The sequence below is a fragment of the Erinaceus europaeus genome, chromosome 23 (genome assembly GCF_950295315.1).
Source record: "Erinaceus europaeus chromosome 23, mEriEur2.1, whole genome shotgun sequence".
In the NCBI taxonomy this organism is placed as follows: domain Eukaryota; kingdom Metazoa; phylum Chordata; class Mammalia; order Eulipotyphla; family Erinaceidae; genus Erinaceus; species Erinaceus europaeus.
The window spans coordinates 9,691,094-9,715,311 of NC_080184.1; the positions used below are offsets into that span (position 1 = coordinate 9,691,094).

General features: G+C 38.7%; 1 protein-coding gene and 1 pseudogene across 1 annotated transcript in view; both read right to left on the minus strand.

The window, feature by feature from the left end:
* LOC107523312 (zinc finger protein 14-like) overlaps positions 1–24,218 on the minus strand; it is a 517,712-nt gene that overhangs the window by 244,697 nt on the left and 248,797 nt on the right. The gene's annotated exons all lie outside the window — the stretch shown is intronic.
* LOC132535619 (zinc finger protein 345-like) overlaps positions 12,349–24,218 on the minus strand; it is a 145,440-nt pseudogene continuing 133,570 nt past the window's right edge.

Sequence of the window (24,218 nt, forward strand, 5' to 3'; positions counted from 1 at the left end):
TATATATATATATATATATGTATATATATATATTTCCTTAGTCTTAGCTACTACTACAAATAGTATCTGGAAATGAAGATGAGATTCTGATCAAAAACAAAGAGACACCTGCAACACCGTTTCACCATTCACAAAGCTTTCTGCAGTTGTACCAGGGACTTGATACTGAGTCCTTATGCATTGTAACATATGTGCTCATCCAGGTGAACCTAATCCCTGATTTTGTAGAATTGTGTTAACTGGAAGAAAATGCAGAGGCAGAACATTTGTATCAGAGCTGGTCGTGGTGCATCTGATTGAGTGTGTATGTTACTATATGCAAGAACCCAGGTTCTGTTTGTCCAAATACAAGCAGAAAAGTTTACAAGTGGTGAAACAGTGTAGCAGGTGTATCTCTGTCTCTCTCCCTATCAACCTCTTCCCTCTCAATTTCTGGCTGTCTCTATCCAATAACTAAACAAAGATAATTAAAAAAAAAAAGTTTGTGTCCTGGTAGACCTTTCAGAAGGCTCATTTATACACACTGACAAACAGGGAATATGAACAACGATTAGGTGTAATGAAATCTCAAATAATGGTGGGATTATTTACTATTATCCAGAACTGAAGCTTGAGAACTGGATTATTTGAGCCCCAATACAGGCCACTTACTGAGAGCTAGACTTAATCTGGTAAATTTATATTTTATCAGATGGTATGTTCCTTTTAGAGCATGTTTAGTAAGGCACACAGTCACCAACTTTCAGAAAAGGATACTAGAATCAACAGAGGGGTAAATTTCACCTGATTATGAATATGACTTGACCATTCAAATCTATAATGAGCTCCTTTATTTCTTACTCTATTTTCAGTTAATAATCTCTTCCTTCAACCATAAGACAGATATCTCAGTTGTAGCTGAAGTACCACATTTGATCCCTGGTACTGTCCATGATCTGTGCAGTTTTCCTCCTTTTAAATAATAATAATAACAAATATGTTTAATTGCTGTTTTGAGAGTGCAGAAAGGGGCATAACCAGTTGAGCTTACAGGTTACCATGTGTAAGGTCCTGGGTTAAGCCCCAGTCCCCAGTTATAAAGGTAGCTTTATAAGTAGGGAAGCAGTGCTACAGGTCTCTCTACTCTAGACTTCTCTGTGTCTTAACCCAGCAAACAATAAATTATGAAGGGAAAAAAATAACTGCTCAAATAGATTTTTTTTTTGCCTCTTCATTTAATGATAGGTACAAGCCCCAACCCCTTATATAAATGAGAGCCCAAGAACTATTGCTTCCATTTTGCTTTTTTTTTTAACAGATCACTCCTCAGCTCTGGTTTATAGTGGAGGATTGAACCTATGACATTGGAGCCTCAGGCATGAGAGTCTCTTTGCATGACCATTATGCAATATAACCCCACAATAACAACTAGTGGAGAACATTTCTTAGGCATATTTATGATTAGTGTTAATTAATTTATTGAGAATCCTGGGCCTTGCCATAATGGGTTTAAACACTCCATGGCTATATTTTCATTTATAGAGAGAGACAGAGTGTTAAGCAAACACTGAGCCTTGCACAAAGCAAAAGAGGCATCCTGCACAGTGATCCTCAGGCCACCAGCAGAGATTTAATAATTGTATCCTATTTATTTTTGAAACAAAAGCATCAAGTCACTATATCCTTTATAATAACATTTTATATAGTAATCAAAATTACAAATACAATCAGTATTGAAAATACCTGAATTTTAACAGTTAATACTATCTATGCTAAACATGGTGCACTACCACCTGGCCCCTGAGAGTTCACATTCCTCAAGATTACATTGTCATCTGACTGTAGCTATAAACAGGTAGTAAGTAGCATAGGAACTCTCATTATCACAGCTCTGCACACTGCATGAGTGACTATGATATAATAAAAATGTTCAGTCTTTTTTTTTTTTGGTCTATATTGAGAGACAGGACATTCCTAGTACACTGCCAGAGTTCTAAGTCCAGAACACAAAGGAGTAAGGACATAAGCAGCACAGGGAAGAAGGTGTAGTGAGGGCAATAGACCCAGAGAATTTAAAAATAATCACAAAAAATAATAGGAAAATATTTATTTTGCATTTACTGACAACCTGTGCTCTATGAGAGTAAAGCAATTAGTGCTTCTCTGGACAAAGTTAGAGGCTGCAGGGTGCTGAACATCGGTGCTGAATCCCTAACCTAATACTGCTGCCTAGGGTCATCCAGTCTTTCCTTGGTGCTCCACACCAGATAAGTGGGCTAATTGCAAATCCAGGCCTTCATGCTCAAGGCTGGGTCAGGAGTCTGCACTTCATCCCCATGGTCCCTTTTATAATTAAGACTCAAATCCCAAGGGCATCCATGCTCGCAGCCAACTGATGGCAGAGCCTGGTGTGTGTTCCCCAAGTGGGAACACAGTAGGTCAAGAGAACTCCTGTGTGGTTCTGTTCACAGCAGAGGAGACAATAGAGTGACTTTGAGCCCCTAGGCTGCTTCCAGACATGTTCTGTCATCTCTGAGGCAACAGTTCCTGATTCTCACCCTGGGCCCCAACATGCATCATCTTCCTCCCAAGTTCCTTGCTCTCTTCAGTGCAGTCTGAGCAGGGCCTGGAGAGAAAAGCAGGGACAGGCCTGCTCAGAGGCACCCTGTCTGCTCTCTAGAATGTTTAAGTTATTTTCTGCTGGCATTTTAAGAAGGATTTTCATGCTTCCCTGCTACTACTATTCTTGCTCACCCTCCTTAGAAGCTGAGTGCCTCCTGGCACTCAGCCAGGCCAGTGCTTGATTCAATATTGTTTTGACTCTCTGATTCATATTTCCAGGATTAAGGCACTAAAGCAATTCTGTGGTCAGAATCCTCATGAGTGTGGGAATAGCTCCATCTATTTAGAATCTAGGCTTTGGCCAGTGCTCTTTCCTGTCTGCACTGCTTAAGGCAGTGCTTGCAACTGAAGAAAGTCACTCTAGAAAGTAAGTACTGCTTCCCAAATGTTCACAGTCTCCTTGCTTCCTCCTTTTGGTTGCTCATGTTTCCTGCTAATTCACCTCTTGAGGAGGACACTTGAGTGACTCCAGAGTCTGGATGGAATCATGGAATCATAGTGAGTCCCAGCCTCCAGAGCCTAGATAGAAAGGGTTGCTTCAGATAGGCTCCAATGCTCTCCAAAGCAGCCATGTGCCTGAGGTCTCCCTTCCTTATTCTCCCCCCTTTTTTATTTCCTTTTTAAAGATTTTTTAGTTATTATTCATAAGAAATATAGTAGAGAGAAATAACCAGAGACCAGTGTGGTATATGTGCTGTCGAGGATTGAACTCAGGACATCTCACTTGAGAGTCCAAAGCTTTATCCACTGTGCCACCTCCTGGACTATGCTTCCTTATTTCTAACCAAATTATCCATCTTAAACTGAGAAATGTTATGCATGTACAAACTATTATTTTTTAGTGTCGAATGTAAAACATTAATTCCTCAATAAAGAAGTAAAAAAATTATCCATCTTAGGCCTCAGTGTGGATTCCTATGTGCTGTCTTGGCTACTCCTGAGGCTTCTCAATTCAATGTGCTCTATTGGCAGCATGGGGCTGCCTATTAATGTCTTTATTATCTTTTTTTGCATTTATTTATTTCATTATCTTATCTATTTATTGAATATAGACAGCCTGAAATTGAGGAGTAAGGGGGTGAAATCTATCTTATCCCAACAACAATGACATCAATAATAATCACTACAACAATAAAACAAGGGCAATAAAAGGGAATAAATAAATAGTAAAAAAATAAAAAAGAAAAAGAACAGGTAAGCTGAGAGGGAAAGAGGCAGATAGGGAGAGAAAAAGAGATGCTCCTGCAGACTTGCTCTACTGCTTGTTAAGTATTCCCCCTGCAGGTGGAGAGTGGGGCTTGAAATTGGATCACTGTGCATGGCAACTTGTGTGCTTAGCTGGGTGGGTGCACTATCTTATAGAGAGGGTTATGCTCTATAGGGAATTAGTAAAATTATTCCACCAGGAGAAATGGAGTTCATTAGAACATAGTTTCTTATCCCCCAGACTTCTATTCCTCTCTACACAGGCTTTTAAAAAAATATTTATTTATTCCCTTTTGTTGCCCTTGTTTTATTATGGTAGTTATTGATGTCGTTGTTGGATAGGACAGAGAGAAATGGAAAGAAGAGGGGAAGACAGAGGAGAGAAAGACAGACACCTACAGACCTGCTTCACCGCTTGTGAAGTGACTCCCCTGCAGGTGGGTAGACAGGGGCTTGAATCTGGAACCTTACTCCGGTCCTTGCGCTTGGCACCACGTGTGCTTAACTCTATCCAGGCTTTCTATGTGATGGATCCTTACCTTGAGGGCTGAGTGATAGTACACCCAGCTAAGCACACAAGTTGCCATGCACTCCCCTGCAGTTGGGGAGCCAGGGGCTTGAACTGCTATCCTTGTGCTGGTCCTTGCACTTTGCACCACCTGCGCTTAACCTGCTGCGCTTAACCCAACTCCCTCAACTTACCTGTTCTATTAAATTTAAAATAGAAGAAAATGGGGAAAAATTGCTGCCTGGAGGCATAGATTTGTATAGCTGGCACTGATACTCAGCAATAACCTGATGGCATGGAAAAAAACATTAAATGAGGCATGTAATTGTTAAAAATGCTTTATTTTTCACAGCCTGAAGTAAGGTTATTAATTCAATATCAGAAGGCATCTGTCCTGGGATTTCATAGATATAATATTAGTCTGCTTAAATTCCATGTAGGTTTTTGCATAACCTCTGTCTGTAATAGGATGAAAGTGAATGGGTAAGTCTATAAAAGTAAGATAATCCATAATTACTGTTTCTTTTAAGATAATTTTGTGGGTTTTTTTTGTTCTCATATGCAATTATCTGACAATCATTGGTTGTAAACGTTTAATTTGAGTAATTTTTGAAGAGAGTACTCATTTCTTTGTTCCCCTTTTAATATGGTTGTTTATTTATTCCACTGAATTCTGTGAGTGCATATATTGGTTATTAGCCCTTTACCTGATGTTTGACATGTATGCTTTCTCATGTGGTATTGTCTCTCTGTCTTGCTGATGGCACCTTCTGTTGTGCCAAATATTTGAAGTTTGATTTAGTCTCAGTGGTTCGTTTTCTTTCGTTATTCTTGCTGTTGAGCTCAAATCTGTGAAAGCATTTCTAAATCACAAATTATGTACTGTGCTTCTACTGATTTTTCATGTAGTTTGTGGCTACCAGTCTATCACCAGTGTTTGATCTATTTTTAGTTTACACATGATGTCATGTATTAATTAGTATTCTTTGTTCCTTTAACATATAATGTACATAGTAATTACCATTTATTGTGATTTCATCCATTTAATACTGAGAATTTATTCTGTTAGTTTAAACATGTTTATACTGATTTTGACAGGGATTGCATAGCATCTATATTATTTTTTTTATCAGCACATTGTTCAGCTCTGGCTTCTGGTAGTGCAGAGGATTGAACCTGGGACTTTGAAGCCTCAGACAGTAGAGCTTGTTTGCATAGCTTTTATGCTATCTACCTTCCATCCCTTTATTATTTTTTATATAAATTTTCTAAATTGGTCATTTACTGCTGACAATTTTTCTATTTCATGAGAAATCAATATTGTTTGCCTTATGACTTTCATTTATTTTGTTATTTAAATGTTTTGAAATGTATCCCCTGGAATTTTTTTTTTCTGTGAATTACATTCAAATACATAGGAGTGAGAGGATTAAATAGGGTAGGGGTATATAGTATGATTATTATGTAAAGAGACTCTCATGCCTAAAACGTCTAAATCCAGGGTTGAATTCCTCATCTCACTTTAATCCAGAGTTTAGCAGTTCTCTGATAAAATGATAAAAAAATTTTAAAGAGTTGCTTTAAAAATTAAAAAGGAACTTCTTGGTGTGTAGGGGAAAAAATCATGTGGAAGACAGGAGGAGGCACACCTGGTTAAGTACACATATTATAGGGATCAAGGACTAGAGTTAAAGCCCCTGGTCCCCACCTGCAGGGGGCAAAGCTTCATGAATATAGAAACAGAACTACAGGTTTCTTTCTGACTCTTTCCCTCCCTATTTCCTCCTCCCCCCTCAATTTATCTCTCATTTCAGTACCAAATAAATATAAAAGTATCTTTTAAAATAAAAAGTGTAACCTTGACTTTATACTTTTCCTTTTTTTAAATATTTATTCCCTTTTGTTGCCTTTGTTGTTTTATTGATGTAGTTATTATTAATGTCATTGTTGTTGGATAGGACAGAGAGAAATGGAGAGAGATGGGGAAGACAGAGAGGGAGAGAGATAGACACCTGTAGACTAACTTCACACTCCCCTGCAGGTGGGGAGCCAGGGGCTTGAACCAGGATCCTTAGGCCAATCCTTGCGCTTTGCACCACCTGCAGTTAACCCACTGCGCTACTGCCCGACTCCCACGACTTTTCCTTTTTGAAGAGATATATATCCACCACAAATTCTAGTAATGAATATAGACATACACAGATATAACTGATTTCTGGGTACATTTATTTCCAATGACCACTCCCAACTTTTTTTTTTTAATTTTTACTTATTTATTTTCCCTTGTCTTTTTATTGTTGTTGTAGTTATTGTTAACTGATTTCATCGTTGTTAGATAGGACGGAGAGAAATGGAGAGGGGAAGAGAAAGGGGGATTGATAGACACCTGCAGACCTGCTTCACTGCTTGTGAAGCGACTCCCCTGTAGGTGGGAGGTGGGGGACGGGGGGCTCGAACTAGGATCCTTAAGCTGGTCGTTGCACTTTGTGCCATGTGCACTTAACCCAATGTGCTACCACCCAACTCCCCACCCCCAACTTTTATAACAGCAGTTTAGTTCAGGATTTAAATTTTACTTTCCATATGTAGAAACAAATAAATAAATCTTTTTTAAAAATTTTATTTATAAAAAGGAAACACTAACAGAAACCATAGGATAAGAGGGGTACAACTCCACACAATTCCCACCACCAGAACTCCATATCCCATCCCCTCCCCTGATAGCTTTCCTATTCTTTATCCCTCTGGGAGTATGGACCCAGGGTCATTATGGGGTGCAGAAGGTGGAAAGTCTGGCTTCTGTAATTGTTTCCCCACTAAACATGGGCATTGGCATGTTGATCCATACTTCCAGCCTGTCTCTCTTTCCCTAGTGGGGTGGAGTTCTGGGGAAGTGAGGCTCCAGGACACATTGTTGGAGTTGTCTTCCCAGGGAAGTCAGGTTGGCATCATGTTAGCATCTGAAAACTGATGGCTAAAAAAAAATAATAATAAAAAACTATAGAGCCAAACAAATTGTTGACTAATCATGAACCTAAAGGCTGGAAAAGTTCATATGAAGAGTTGGGGAGGGTCTCCATTTTGTAGGTAGTTAGTATTCCTATTTTAGTTTTATTCTGAAGAGCCCATGACTATACTAGTTTTTTTTTTTTTCTCCTGAGCCTGTCAGCTGATATGCAGGTGGATCCAAGGCTATTGTCTGGGGAGGTGATGGCTGGAAAAAGGACCAGAAAGCTGGATCATTTAACTTCAGGGTATTTTGTAATTGTACTGTGCACTCTGGTAAGCCACGAATTTTCCTGGAGCTGACAGGATTGCCAGGAGGCCAAGATGGAGCTCCTCAGGTCAAGCCCATGCCCAGTCCAGAAGTGTGTGATTTTCTAGCACTTCTAATAGGGTGCTAGCTCTGAACAAAGGATATAGAACACATAAATTAGGCTGTGGATGGAGCCTAATTATTATGTAAAAATAACTGTATCTTAGATTTTAATATTCTAGTTTCCATCCTCAGCCCCAACAACCAGAGCTTAGCTATGCTAAACTAACACACAAAACACACAAAACACACACACACACACACACACACACACACACCCCTCATTTGTGTGTATTGAGGTTAGAGCCTGAGCTCCGCTGCACTAGAATGCTATGGTTCAGTGCTATGTTTTTCATTTCTCTATATCTAAAAAAGAGAGAGAGAGAGAGAGAGAGAGAGAGAGAGAGAGAGAGAAAAGAAGCATGTGGGATTCTGGTGGTAGTGCAGCAGGTTACTTGCAGGTGGCGCAAAGCGCAAGGACTAGTGTAAGGATCCCGGTTTGAGTCCTGGCTCCCCACCATCAAGGGAGTCAGTTAACAAGTGGTGAAGCAAGTCTGCAGGTGTGTTTCTATCTTTCTCTCCCCCTTTCTGTCTTCCCCATCTCTCTCCATTTCTCTCTGTCCTATCCCATAACAACAACAACAATAATAACTACAACAATAAAACAAGCATAACAACAGGGAATAAATATTTGAAAAAAAAAAAAAAGAAAACGTATATATGAGGAATACCCTGGTGAGAAGAGTAGCTCAGAGAAAGCTTGAGAAAGAATAATTACCAAGGGAGTCAGGCAGTAGTGCAGCAGGTTAAATGCAGATGGCACAAAGTGCAAGGACTGGAATGAAGATCCGGGTTCTAGTCCCTGGCTCCCCACCATCAGGGGAGTCACTTCACAAGCTGTGAAGCAGGTCTGCAGGTGTCTATCTTTCTCTCCCCCTCTCCGTCTTCTCCTTTCTTCATTTCTCTCTGTGTCCTATCCAACAACAACATCAATAACTACAACAATAAAAACAAGGGCAACAAAAAGGAATAAATAAAAAAAATAGAAAACCATAGCTATCAAGAGTAACAGTGATGAAAGTGAAAAATTAGGACAGCAATATAGAAAAGTTATGGAAGAGTAAAAGAAATCTAAGAAATAGAGAAAATATTTTATAGAAATAGCAATGGGCAGGCAGTAGCCTAAAGAGGAAAGTCAGACTGAGATGACACAAAGTACAGAAACCAGCCAGAAATGCTCTCTGAACTTAGATGTGGAAGTTAGTTTACTTAACAATGAATCTAAGCACATAGTCTTCACTTATAGAAAATCTGTATAACCCCAAAAGATCACATTGTATTCTTATACCTAAGAATTGCTTTTGCTCATGTAATACCTTTATTTTTTTTTAATAAATTAAAAAATATATTTTCTCTATTTCTTAGATTTGTTTTACTCTTCCATAACTTTTATATTGCTGTCCTAATTTTTCAACTTCTGCCTGACAGTGAGATCATCCCATATTCATCCTTCCATTTCTGACTTATTTCACTTAACGTGAATTTTTCAGGGTACATCCAAGATCAGCTGAAAACGGTGAAGTCACTATTTTTTACAGCTGAGTAGTATTCCATTGTGTATATATACCACAACTTGCTCAGCCACTCATCTGTTGGACACCTGGGTTGCTTCCAGGTTTTGGCTATTACAAATTGTTCTGCCAAGAACATATGTGTACACAGATCTTTTTGGATGCATGTGTTGGGTTCCTTAGGCTATATCCCCAGGAGAGGACTTGTGAGAGCCTTCTGAGAGTTCTCCAGACTATTCTCCACAGAGGTTGGACCAATTGACATTCCCACCAGCCATGTAGGAGGGTTCCTTTGAGCCCACACCCTCTCCAGCATTTGCTTCTATTACCTTTTCTGATGTATGACATTCTCACAGGAGTGAAGTGGTATCTCATTGTTGTCTTTATTTGCATTTCTTTGACAATCAGAGACTTGGAACATTTTTTCATGTGTTTCTTGGCCTTCTGGATCTCTTCTGTGGTGAATATTCTGTCCATGTCCTCCCCCCATTTTTGGATGGGGTTATTTGTTGTCTTGTAAACATGAATTTTTCAAGGTCCATGCAAGATTGGCTAAAAACGGTGAAGTCACCATTTTTTACAGCTGAGTAGTATTCCATTGTGTATACATACCATAACTTGCTCAGCCACTCATCAGTTGTTGGACACCTGGGTTGCTTAATGGTCAATAACATTCACTGTTGGTGAGTACATGCATTTTGTTCTCATTATCCATTGGTACATCTTACATACCTTATTTCATAAATTATATTGATTGGTGGACTGATAATTTATTATCTACTGAACCAGCTAGAGAATATATCTTGCATGCCCCAATGAAGCTATTTATAACTCAGAGCCCTGCTATTGTGTCACTTTCCTTATTCAACTTTAGCTGAGGTCTTGACTCAAGAACCTAGGTCCCTATAGTTCCATCAAATAATAGACATCAGAGAGCAGAGAAGCTGGAATTGCACCTGGGGACTGATCCCAGGTGGATGTAGAGTCAGCGCAGGAATTCAGGATCCTCCAGGGCTCCTGGGTATGTGTGGGTTGCGTGAGCAGAAAACAGAGGAGAGTGATGGGGCTTATTACTGAAACAGGCACCTGGGGGCCTTGGGGTGAGACTCCATGGGCCATTTGGAGTGTTCACAGGGGCCCTGGACTGAGAGGAGCCAGACGTCTGAGTTGTGAGGTGTGGAGCAGCTCCTGAAGGTGTGACTAGAAGCTGAAGTAGTGCCCAGAGGAGCTTCTTTGTGGACTAGGGCTGGGGGCCCATGTGCAGGGTTCTGTCTGGCAGCCCTGAAGATAGAGGCCAGACCCCTTGCAGCTGAGGGAGGGAGTAAAGGCAGGAAGCCTAGGACTGATATTATGCTGGAAGAGCTGGTGGCCTCTGGGCCTAACCTGGGAAAATAAATCTGACAGACCTCTTCTTACAGGAAATAAATGTTATAGAACTCTAGCTTATAGGAATAGAGGTGAAAATTTTCATTTTGGGTGCCCTAAAGCCCACAGGCCTCTTTTCAGTCCTCTTGTAGCTCAAAGATCTTTATTAAAAAATATTTTTATATTCATTTATTTTCCCTTTTATTTTTTTATTGTTGTTGTAGTTATTACTGTTGCTATTGATGTTGTCACTGGTGGATAGGACAAAGAAATGGAGAAAGGAGGGGATGACGTGGGGGGGGGGAGAAAGAGAGATACCTGTAGACCTGCTTCACCTTCTGTGAAGCGACTCTCCTACAGGTGGGGAGCCAGGGCCTAAAACCGGGATCATTAGGCAGGTCCTTGCGTTTTGCGCCACGTGCGCTTAACCAGAAGTGCTACCACCCGACTCCCTCAAAGATCTTTTCTCAGTAGGCCTGCAGGTCCCCAGTCTCTTCTGGTGGGTCCTGCAACATAATGCAGTCTCTCCACTTGAGTATATCTCTCCCTGCCCTCTTGATCCCACCATTATGCATTCACCAATCATTAAGCAGTGACTTTTTTTTTCTTTCCCATAAATTCCAGCTATTGTCAAAAAAAGAATTTTTTTTTCTTGCCTTCAGTCTTTTTTCTCTTACCTCCAGTCTTGTCTGCACTATGAATCCACTGCTCCCTCCTGAGAGGCATTCTTTCCACTGTTGTTGCTGTCATTATAGTTGTTGCTGCTATTATTGTTGTTGATGGATAAGACAGAAATTGAGAGAGGAGGGGGAATTCATGGAGGAAAGACAGACAGATACCTGCAGACTTGCTTTACCACTTCAGAAGCAGCCCTCCTGCAGGTGGGGATCTGGGTGCATGAACAGCAATACCTGTACCAGTCCTTGTGCTTCATACTATGTCTGTTTAACTTGATGCACTACCACCTGACCACCTAAATATTTCATTTTAATATTTGTTTTCTGGGTGAAAGCCAATTTCTTGAGACTAGGTGTCCATAGGTCCACCCAGGAAATCTATTTATTTTAGTGAAGGACAAAGGATGAAAAGAAGAAACAAAAAGAGGGAGAGGTCAGAATGTTGATCATCTCTGACATAAGGTGATGTTGAGAATACTAAAATTTCTCTATTGCACATATATGGAAATAGATCTTAAGAACCACTATGATGTCTCTCAATGTATAAGGACCCAGGTTTGGTCTCCCAGTCCCCACTATCAGCGGAAAAACTTTGTGAGTGGTGAAGCAGTGCTATTGCTTCCACTGTCATTCCCTTCCCTGTGAATTTCTGACTGACTGTATCCAATAAATAGAGATAAAAAAGAGAAAAATAGTTGTATCAGAATTATTGTGAATATAGCAAATTATTGTGAATGGCAGCAGAGCATTTAATGACTCATCAATATTACTACAGTAAGAACACTGCACTTTATTGTCTTCAATATAATAGTTCTTAAAACATTTAAACATACCACTGTATATCATTTTAAGATCTATGTTAAAAATACAGAACAGAGGCCATGAACAAGCATTCCTAGTCATTCACAATCATCTGATCACCTTATAACAGTGCTACTGGGGATTGAACTCAGGATCTCATGCTTGAGAGTCCAATGCTTTATCTCCCAGACCACTAGGATAAAATCTATGATATTTGATAAGACTAGACAAATTCTTCCCTATTATAAAAATTCTGATTTTTAGTAAATTTTTAAATTTTCAAATATGCATGTGTAAAATTGTCTACCCAGTATGGATTTTTCTCATGTTGTGTAAGGTGTAAGCAATTCCTGAAGACTTTTCCACGCTCTTTACATGTGTAGGATTTCTCCTGAGTGTAAGTTCTATGATGCTTCATAATGTTTGAGGACTGAGAAAAGGCTTTCCCCCATTCTTCACATGTGTAAGGTTTCTCCCCAGTATGAACTCTTATGTTTCATGAAATTCAAGGACTGAGAAAAGGCTTTTCCACATTCTTTATGTGTAAGGTTTCTCCCCAGTATGAATTCTATGATGTTGAATGAGGCTTGAGGACTGAGTAAAGGCTTTTCCACATTCTTCACATGTGTACGGTTTCTCCCCAGTATGAAATCTATGATGTTTCATCAGGCTTGAGGCATAAGTAAAGGCTTTTCCACATTCTTCACATGTGTAAGGTTTCTCCCCCGTATGAATTCTATGATGTTCCATGAGGTTTGAGGTCTGAGTAAAGCCTTTTCCACATTATTCACAGGTGTAAGGTTTCTCCCCAGTATGAATTCTATGATGTTTCATGAGGCTTGAGGAATGAGTAAAGCCTTTTCCACATTCTTTACATGTGTATGGTTTCTCACCAGTATGAATTCTATGATGTTCCATGAGATTTGAGGCATAAGTAAAGGCTTTTGCACATTCTTCACATGTGTAAGGTTTCTCTCCAGTATGAATTCTATGATGTTGAATGAGGCTTGAGGACTGAGTAAAGGCTTTTCCACATTCTTCACATGTGTACGGTTTCTCCCCAGTATGAAATCTATGATGTTTCATCAGGCTTGAGGCATAAGTAAAGGCTTTTCCACATTCTTCACATGTGTAAGGTTTCTCCCCCGTATGAATTCTATGATGTTCCATGAGGTTTGAGGTCTGAGTAAAGCCTTTTCCACATTCTTCACAGGTGTAAGGTTTCTCCCCAGTATGAATTCTATGATGTTTCATGAGGCTTGAGGAATGAGTAAAGCCTTTTCCACATTCTTTACATGTGTATGGTTTCTCACCAGTATGAATTCTATGATGTTCCATGAGATTTGAGGCATAAGTAAAGGCTTTTTCACATTCTTCACATGTGTAAGGTTTCTCCCCAGTATGAATTCTATGATGTTTCATGAGGCTTGAGGACTGAGTAAAGCCTTTTCCACATTCTTCACATGTGTAAGGTTTCTTCCCAGTATGAATTCTCTGATGTTGAATGAGGCTTGAGGAATGAACAAATGCTTTTCCACATTCTTCACATCTGTAAGATTTCTCCTCAGTATGAATTCTCCGATGTTGAACGAGGCTTGAGGACTGAGTAAAGCCCTTTCCACATTTTTCACACATGTAAGGTTTCTCCCCAGTATGTATTCTATGATGCCTTATAAGATCTGAGTTCCTTTTAAATGTTTTTTTACATTGCTTACAATTGTAAGGTTTCTGACTACTATGAGTTTTCTGTTGTGTAAGAAGCATAGAGGAGTATGCATAGATTTTGCTACATTGTTTACAATTGTAAAATTTTTCTTTAGTATACAAATTCTGATTTTTAATACATTTTGAAAACTTTGAAATTTTATTATATATACTTATATTATCTTGTAAGTTCTGGTACTGAGCAATAACTGAATTTACATTTAATCCAGTTGCATTGTGAAAAGTTTTTGAGTCACTACATGTTGTATGATCTTGAGAATTTTCTTGATGTTCCACATTTACTTTCAGAGACTGAGCATGTTTGAAAACATCATGTGTATCCTGAATTACAGAAGTATAAGCTTTTATATTATTAAGTGAGTTACTCTGGGGTTGATTGAAGGTTGATGCAAGCAGCTGATCTGTTTTGATGGTAGTGACTTTACTCTGCAGGATTGTGCCAGCTGTTTTGATTCCAACATGGCACACACTTTTCACTTTACATTGGTTTGTACATGTACATTCTTTTATTAATTCTATGTTGAGAAGATGACTGCTTCCATGTGTGCTGATTGCCACTTCTGAGAGTAACTTTTTTATCTCCAGTATTGGCAGAAAGACCTTATCACAAGAGATTTCTGAAAGATAACAGATAAGCTAATTTACAACAGTACAGTGAATAAACTTATAAAAATAATCTATAAAAAAGAATACTCTCTCAAAAATGTGACACCTAATAAACCAGGGCCAGAATTAGAATCTATACAAATGAGAGATATCTTTCAAGTATAAATGGGAAGTAAGAAAGGTTAATTGTTAATCAAGAAAATGGAGCTGGGACAAGAAAGCTTTAAAAAGACTTTCTTAGATGGGGGAAATATTTAAAAAAAATCATAAAACAAAAAATTTGAAATGACATTTAACCAAAGGTTTTGTAGACAATAATTGTAAGGAATATATACAGCCCGTATTCATAGTTTCAGCATTAAAAGAGAAAATATAGATATAACTTAAATGCTGACAGATGACTGGGTAAAGAAGTTATGGAACATGTAAAAGAAATATACTACTCTAATAAAAATGATTCCATTGTGTCCTTTTGGACAAAATATAAAGGATGTCAGCTAATCTTGGTGAAGTAAGGCAGTGAAGAGCAACTACCAGATGGTTTCACTCATATGTGAATATGTAGAACTGATATACATGAACCTGAAAATAAAACATAGCGAACACATCTCTAAGATTTGGGGAGGAATATGATGGATATTATTGATGGATTGGGGGCACAGAACTTTGGTGGTGGGAGAAGTGTGGAACTACACACAATCATATTATTTTGTAATCACTATTAAATCACAAATTTAAAATTAAGAAGTTAAAAATACTGTATTAAATGAATTTGAATATTATACAATTATATGAAAAGTGTAGGCAATACTTTTATAAATAACAGACTCCCATGCATACACTTCTCTTATTGTCACTTAATATTATTATTTTTCTCTCCAGCACTTTTTACTTTTTAAAAAATATTTTATTTTAAATATTTATTTCTTCCCTTTTGTTGTCATGTTTATTGTTGTAGTTAGTACTGTTGTTGTTACTGACGTTGTCATTGTTGGATAGGACAGAGAGAAATGGAGAGAGGAGGGGAAGACAGCGAAAGGGAGAGAAAGACAGACACCTGCACACCTGCCTCACCGCCTGTAAAACGAATGCCTTGCAGGTGGGGAGCTGGGGGCTCGAACCAGGATCCTTATGCTGGTCCTTGTGCTTTGTACCACCTGTGCTTAACCTGCTGTGCTACCGCCCAACTTCCTCCAGAACTTTCTTATCTCTAATAATTTTTGCCTGAGGTGAGCTGTGGGGCTCAGGCAAAAAAAAAATTCAATAATTAATGGGCCCCTTGAAATATACACAAGATAGACTACCTAGCTTTTTCCAAAATAGAGACCCCAAATTTCATCTGCTCTACTATTTTCTTTTTTAAAAAAATATTTATTTATTTCCTTTTTGTTGCTCTTGTTTTTATTGTTGTAATTATTGTTGATATCGTCGTTTTTGGATAGGACAGAGAGAAATGGAGAGTGGAGGGGAAGATAGAGAGGGGGAGAGAAAGACAGACACCTGCAGACCTGCTTCACCGCCTGTGAAGTGACTCCCCTGCAGGTGGGGAGTGGGGGCTTGAACCAGGATCCTTCCCTGGTCATTGTGCTTTGTGACACATGTGTTTAACCCGCTGCGCTACCGCCCAACTCCCTGCTCTACAATTTTCTATAGGTTCCTGATTATTAAATGATTTATTCTGCTTTATCTTAGGGCTTTTGAGCCACGATGTTGCTAATGCTGCCATGATGCTGACCTGACTTCTCTGGACTTGCGACCTCAACAATATGTCCTAGAATCCTACCTTTCCAAAGCCCCGCCCCATAATGAAAATCTAGAAATAGGCTGGGAGTATGGATCAACCTGCCAACACTCATGTCCAGTGGAGAAGCAATTAAAGAGTAGCCAGAACTTCCTCCTTCTGCAGCCCATAATGATCCTGGGTTCATACTTCCAGAGGAATAAGGAATAGGAAAGCTTTCAATGGAGGGAATTAGATATGGAACTCTGGTGTTGTGAATTGAAAATTTCATTTTATAATATTATGAATTATATTTCTCCTATTTTGTGCAAGTTTTTTTTTTTTACTTCTGGGAGCTTTTTGCTAATTTTTCTAATGAATATTGCTGTGTCTAGGTTTTATGTGTCCTTCTTTTGTATTATTTGTGTTTGAGTGAGATGTATATTTAGGCACAAGCTATTGGAGGAATGACCTGATAGGGGGATAAAGCAGAAACAGAGGGAGTCGGGCAGTAGTGCAGCGGGTTAAGCACATGTGGTATGAAGCACATGGACCGGTGTAATGATCCCAGTTCAAGCCCCTGGTTCCCCACCAGCAGGGGAGTAACATCATAGATGGCAAAGCAGGTCTGCAGGTGTGTCTATCTTTCTCTCCCCCTCTCTGCCTTCCCCTTTTCTCTCCATTTTTCTCTGTCCTATCTAACAACATCAACATCAATAACAACAATAACTACAATAACAATGAAAAACAACAAGGGCAACAAAAAGGAAAATAAATAAATATAAAAAAGAGAAAAAGGAGAAACAGTTTACCCAGTGCAGCATTTACCTTACTATTATGACAGCCTAGGTTTTCTCCCTGGTAGTATAAAGAAACATCAGGCTAACTGCCTGGATGATGAGGCAAGGCAGTACAGTGTATCTCTGTTTCTTCACATTTTATCTTCCCTAACTCTACAAAAACAGTAAGAATACTTGCATAGCTCAATGGTTTCTTATATGTAAGAGAACTGGAATTTATCCCTTGGCTTTATTTTCTTTCTTGTGTCTAACTCATTGTGTTTTCTTTTCCTTTTTTTTTTATCTTTGATCTTCCTTTCTTTCCTTTTTTTCTTTTTTTTTTTTTTGGCATGTCCACTTTTCTGTTCTGAGTTTAGGTGGTGCCTGTGATTAAATCTTAAATCTAGAACACCAGTTATGAAAGTATTGATTATGTTATATTTTACCTGCAAAGTATTGATTATGTTATATTTTACCTGCAAGCTCTGAAGTTAATAAATGCATATAGGAAAAGGCTAAGAGGTAAGGGTAAGAACTTCTATCCCTCAGTTGGGGCCTGGCTTATGGTAGAGTGGTTGTAAACTCCCTGTGAAATAGTCTGAGCCCCTTTGTCAAAGATTAGATATCCATAGGTGTGGGGGCTCTAAAGATGCATTTGGAGACTTCACCCCATAGGCAAGGTAAAAAACAAAATTGAACAAATGGAACTATATCAAATTAAAAAGCTTCCTTGTATCAAAAGAAAACTCCATAAGGATAAACAGGAAGCTTAGCAACTGGGAGAACATATTTGCACACCATTCTTCAGACAAGTGGCTGCTATCAAACATTTATCTATCTATCTATCTATCTATCTATCTATCTATCTATCTATCTATCTATAACTAACACAGTTCAACATCAAGCAAAAGAACAGCCCAGTTTAAAAGGGAGCAGAAGATATGAACAGATAGTTCTCTAAAGGAGAGATACAGATGGGGGCCAGGTGATGGTGCACCTAGTTGAGCGCACATGTTACAATGTGCAAGGACCCAGGTTCCAGTCTCAGGTCCCCATCTTCAGGGGAAAAGCTTCACGAGTGGTGAAGCAGTGCTGCAGGTGTCTCTCTGTGTCTCCTCCTCTCTATCCCCCTCTTCCCTCTTGATTTCTGGCTGTCTCTATCCAATAAGTAAATAAAGATAATAAAAAAGTTTAAAAAAAAAGAGATACAGATGTTCCACAGACATATGAAGAAATCCTTCCATTCACTTATCACCAGATAAATGCAAATTAAAACCACATTGAGATGCTGTCTAACACCTGTGAGAATGACTTTTATCAAGAAAACAGGAGAGGATAAGTATTGGAAAGGATGTGGAGAGAAAGGAACTCTATTACACTGCTTGTGGGAATGCAAACTGGTACAACCACTATGGAGGACAGAATGGAGAATTCTTAAACAAACATAAAGTGAAATACCTTATTATCCAGAAATTCTATTTCTAGGAATACTATACAAAAGAAATAATTAACAGTTCAAAGGGATATATCTATACCCCCATGTTCATAGCTGCATTATTCACAATAGCAATATATGGAAGCAATCAAATTGTCCTTTGACAGAAGACTGCATAAAATACTTATGGGACATACACTTAGTGGAGTACTACTCAGCAACAAAAGATGACTTTGTATTCTTTGGGATAAAATAGATGGAACTTGAGAAGATTTTCTTTATTGAAATAAGTAAGCAGGAGGTAAAGGACAAATACAGGATGGCTTCACTCATATGTGGAATTTAGAGAACTGAATACATGAACTTGAAACAGAGAAAAAGGCAATTCATGCCAAAACCATCTTGAGAAGAAAGAGCAGAACTGGAAGCATCACACTCCCAGATCTCACATTGTATTATAGGGCCAATCAAAACTGCTTGGTACTGGAACATGAATAGATACACTGAACAGTGGATTAGAACTGAGATCCCAGAAGTAAACACCCACACCTATAGACATCTAATCTTTGACAAAGGTGCCCAGACTATTAAATGGGGAAAGCAGAGTCTCAACAAATGGTGTTGAAAAAATGGGTTGAAACATGCAGAAGAATGAAACTAAACCACTATATTTCACCAAATACAAAAGTAAATTCCAAGTGGATCAAGGACTTGGATGTTAGACCACAAACTAGCAGATACACAATGGATTACTACTCAGCTGTTTAAAATGATGACTTTGTCGTTTTCAGCCGATATTGGATGGACCTTGAAAAATTCATGTTAAAGTGAAATAAGTCAGAAACAGAAGCATGAATATGGGGTGATCTCACTCTCAGGCAGAAGTTGAAAAACAAGATCAGAAAAGCAAACACAAGTAGAACCTGAACTGGAATTGGCATATTGCAACAAAGTAAAAGACTCTGGGGTGGGTGGGAGGGTAGAATACAGGTCCAAAAAGGATAACAGAGGACCTAGTGGGGGTTGTATTGTTATATGGAAAACTGGGAAATGTTATGCATGTACAAACTATTGTATTTACTGTTGAATGTAAAATATTAGTTTCCCAATAAAGAAGAAAAAAAGGCAATTTTTATTTAGATTGTGGAAAACTATAGTGGTTATAGTGGCCACAGACCTTCTGTGGTGGAAAAGGTATGAAATTATAGTTCCACTACTATATGATCTTATAAATCACAATTAATGGAACATGCCAGGGAGGGATATATTTAATACTTCAAGTTCTCTAGTTGCCTCAACCATAGCTCTCAGTATAAGTATTTTTCAAAGATTTAATTTATTTATTAATTAGAAATGTAGGAGGAGAGAGAGATCCAGACATCACTTTGGTACTTGTACTGCTGGGGATTGAACTCAAGACCTCTAGGACACTGTCCATACTTTGTGGTATTTATTTTTTCTCTAATTCCTTATCACCCTATTACCTCTGTTGACTTCAACCAAATCAATAGTAGTGCTGCCATCCCACATCGAGTTGCTACTGAATTCTTACTGTGGACTGTAGCCAGAGATATTGAGACTGAGATATCAATCACATAACTACTCAAACCTGGTGAGATCTTTCCTATACATGAAACTACCTACATCTACTTTAGATGACACGTCATCTAAAAAAGTTACAGATACTAGATACAGGATAGTTTAGGGTACTGGGTGCAGATACACATGTATCCATAAGTGAGGGACAATTATATAACTCAAAGTAAAAGTGTTTGATTCCTCAGTGATTAGACTTAGACCTAATAAACCTGGAATCCTAGAGAAGATGGCATCCTAATAAAGGCTTAATAACTTTCTAACTGAATAAACTTTGACCAAATTAAGTTGACAATCTAGCAGAAAGGGCCAAAAATGAAAGACTCCAAAAACCCAATTCTACTTGCGGTCAATAAATTACACTCAAGACTGAAACAACTGGGAGAAAGTCTAAGGTCATCAGATAAAGAGAAGACCACAAATGTTGGATAAGGGCAAGAGACTGGCTCACTTAATAATAGCCTTTGTGGTCAATATCACACTACCTTAATCATCTGGGGCCCTAGTCATGGCATCCATGGATTCCCAAACAAATATGATGGGCCTAGATCTATAATGGATCCCTCTCTCCACCATCACTGGTCACCTACATCAGGAATATCATCATAAGCCTTCTTGTGCACCTTCCAAGGACCTTGCCCTTAGCATAAAGCAGTGATTATAGGAGCTGCCTCAGTCTCTAAAGGGATCCTGGGCTAAACTGTGATGTCCCTCAAGGAAGACTGGTCCTGAAGTGAGTGCAGCCTACAGTGTTCCCAGCTGTGACCATGAGCTGAAAGCTCAGAACAATAGGGACTTAGTTGTTACATAAGCTATTGTCCTAAATATATATGCTATGGTTTGGGTGGATGTGGGTAAATAGTTAAAATTATTCATTGATTTTTTTTCAATAATAGGAGCTATTCTCTGTCCAAATTCAACTTTCTAGCCTTTTTCTCTACCATGGCAACATTTTCTCAGACAATATTTTTATCTAATATCATGATACCTATAAAACTCAAGCAAAATTGAACATAGTTGTGGGATCCTAGAAACATGCCTAGAATGGACTTTCTAGCTTCCTTCCACCCTAAAGTCCCTAATCTCATCTGTCCTGTTTCTACTTTTTTAACCATTTTGTCTCACTTGATGTTCTGCCATGTTCCAGCCATCAAGTTGTAGACACTATCATGACTCCATCCTGATTGTCAGGATGACTCAATGAGAAGAGGCATTCGATTTGGGAAAAGTATGCAGTACAGAAGTTGCCACTTTACTTTTTTCTTTTTCATTTGACATCTTTAACTTTGGAAATTTGCATTCTTTTAAGTTTTATTTATTTATTTACTTATTTTCCTTTTTGTTGCCCTTGTTGTTTAACATTGTTGTGGTTATTAATGTCGTTGTTGTTGGATAGGACAGAGAGAAATGGAAGAGAGGAGGGGAAGACAGAGAGGAGGAGAGAAAGACAGACACCTGCAGACCTGCTTCACCACTTGTGAAGCGACTCCCCTGCAGGTGGGGAGCCGGGGGCTCGAACTGGCATCCTTATGCAGGTCCTGGCGATTTGCGCCACTGTGCGCTTAAGCCGCTGCACCACCGCCCGCCTCCCAGAAATTTGCATTCTTATCCTTCATTTTATCACTTCCTACCCACCTGCATTCTCTGTCCTCCCAACACAGGACCTCTTCTCTTCTTCCAAAAGGGTCAAAATTTCTTCCTTCGATACAGCAAATCCTGCTTCTTCAAAAGAAACAAGGAATGCAAGATCTTATTTTTTTAATTTTACTTGTTTATTATTTAATAGAGACAGAAATGAAGATGAGAGGGGGAGATAGTGAGATAGAGAGACAGAGAGACCAGTAGCTTTACTTCACCAGTTATGAAGCTTTCCACATACAGGTGGGAACAAGGGTCTTGAACCTCAGTCCTTGTGCAGTGCTTAACATATGTGATTCACCAGGTGCACCAAATCCTGACCCCCAGAATGCCAGATTTTCAATAGATTCTCAGACTCACAATTTTGTACTATGTTTACTAAAAACATGACATTATTGAAAAATCCTATAATTATTTCAATAACAAGTTCTGACAATATCTTTTCTATCTCATTTATAAAGATGTATCCTTATATTTTCGTTATAGACAGAGAGAAATTAAAAATAAAAAAGAATAAAAAGACCCCAAATACTCTGTTTCACTACATGTGAAGCTTTCCCCATGCAGGTAGGTACCTTGAAAAGCACCCTCTGCAGGTGGGGAACAGAGGCTTGAACCCTTCATCATGTGTGCCAACATGTGCACTCCACCGAGTGTGCCACAGCAGGACCCCCTGTCCCATTTTTAAATTCAGATCCTAAATTCTACTTCAGTGAAAACTGAAAAAAAGAGTAGAGGGAGTCAGGCGGTAGTGCAGCAGGGTAAGCACAGGTGGCTCAAAGTGATTTACAGATCCGGGTTCGAGCTCCGGCTCCCCACCTGCCTGTGAAGCAGGTCTGTAGGTGTCTATTTTTTCTCTCCCCCTCTGTCTTCCCTTCCTCTCTCCATTTCTCTCTGTCCTATCTAACAATAACTACAACAATGATAAAAACAACAACAAGGGCAACAGAAGGGAAAATAAATAAAATTTTTAAAGGAGTAGGAATTATACTTTTTTTTAAAATTTTTTTTAATGTTTATTTTTATTTATTCCCTTTTGTTGCCCTTGTTGTTTTATTGTTGTAGTTATTATTGTTGTTGTTGTTGTTGGATAGGACAGAGAGAAATGGAGAGAGGAGGGGAAGACAGAGAGGAGGAGAGAAAGATAGACACCTGCAGACCCGCTTCACCGCCTGTGAAGCGACTCCCCTGCAGGTGGGGAGCCGGGGTTCGAACCGGGATCCTTATGCCGGTCCTTGTGCTTTGCGCCACCTGCGCTTAACCTGCTGCGCTACAGCCTGACTCCCGGAATTATACTTTAAATCGGGAAATCTATATTTATTCCTTTAAACATCAAAAATGACCACTAATATAGACTGAAATTTTTGCAAATCACCTCAAAATGAGAAGTTGGGTTGTGAGGCTACATCATGAAATCTTTTTTTTTTATCAGTAAACACTCTGTGTAATATCAACTCAATGCAGTTGTGTGACATAATATCATAAACAGAAGAGGCAATTAGGAAACATCACACCACAAGCTGGGGAAAACTAACTGTAGAGTGAACAGGGAATTCTGTAGAGCTGTGCTCACCCAGAGAGACCAGGTTTGCATAGTTCTCTAACATCACATCCTTGTACAGATCTCGCTGACTCTGGTCCAGGCATTCCCACTCCTCCTGGGAGAATTCTATGAACACGTCCCTGAAAGTCAATGCCATCTGAAATTTAAAATAAAAAATCTTGATATTTTTGGGTAGAGGTCACAGTAAAAATCAAGGGACTATTAAATACTGTTTCTCAATTTGCAGAATCTTCAGAATTGTCTGATTGGATACATTTCACATACGTTACTGTATAATAGTCTCTCTTGTGATACAAAAACCACTAAAGAAGTGGCACTTTATTGGAGGATAAATGATTAAACCAAAGCACCAGCACAGGTTGTCACATTAGCAGTGATGTTGAGAAGTTAAACTCAGAGGATGCCACAGGGTTTCTGAGCCTGGATGCATTTCCAGATTATTATTTAGCTCATTTTATATATTTACTACCTTTGCCTCTGCTTGATGAGGTCACCACTGAAGAGGAAAAAAGAGAGCTAGTAGTGAAACTCAGAACAGAAATACATATAGAAAGTATATGTTCCAGTGATTGGGTGTTGTCGCACATGGCTGAGCACACATGTTACAGTGCTCAAGGACCCAGGTTCAAGCCTTTGGTTCCCACCTGCAAAGGGAAAGCTTTGCAAGTGATGAAGTGGTGCTGCAAGTGTCTCTCTTTCTCTCTCTCTCTCAATCTCCCCTAACCTCTGGCTGTCACTATCCAATAAAAAAAGATAGAAAATTTTTTAAGAGATGTGTTTTTTTAAAAAAAGTATATGTTCCAGGGAAATGGAAGGATAATATTTGCTCTAAGTGGTATCATTTGCATGCAGTTATTAATCGACTCAAAATGTAGAAAACTATATAAACAATGATAATAGTGATATTCTTCTCTTTCATGAGAAAACTGTGAAGTACCAACAAACCAATAATCTGTCATATTTTACATTATATAAAATAGAATATATCTTGAGAAGAAAGAGATACATAGAGAAGCAATCATAATGAAAGGTTGTTTTTTTTAACAGTTTTTGGAATGAGAATATTTGAAAACCAATATAAAGTAAAAATGTGATTATATCACATGGTGA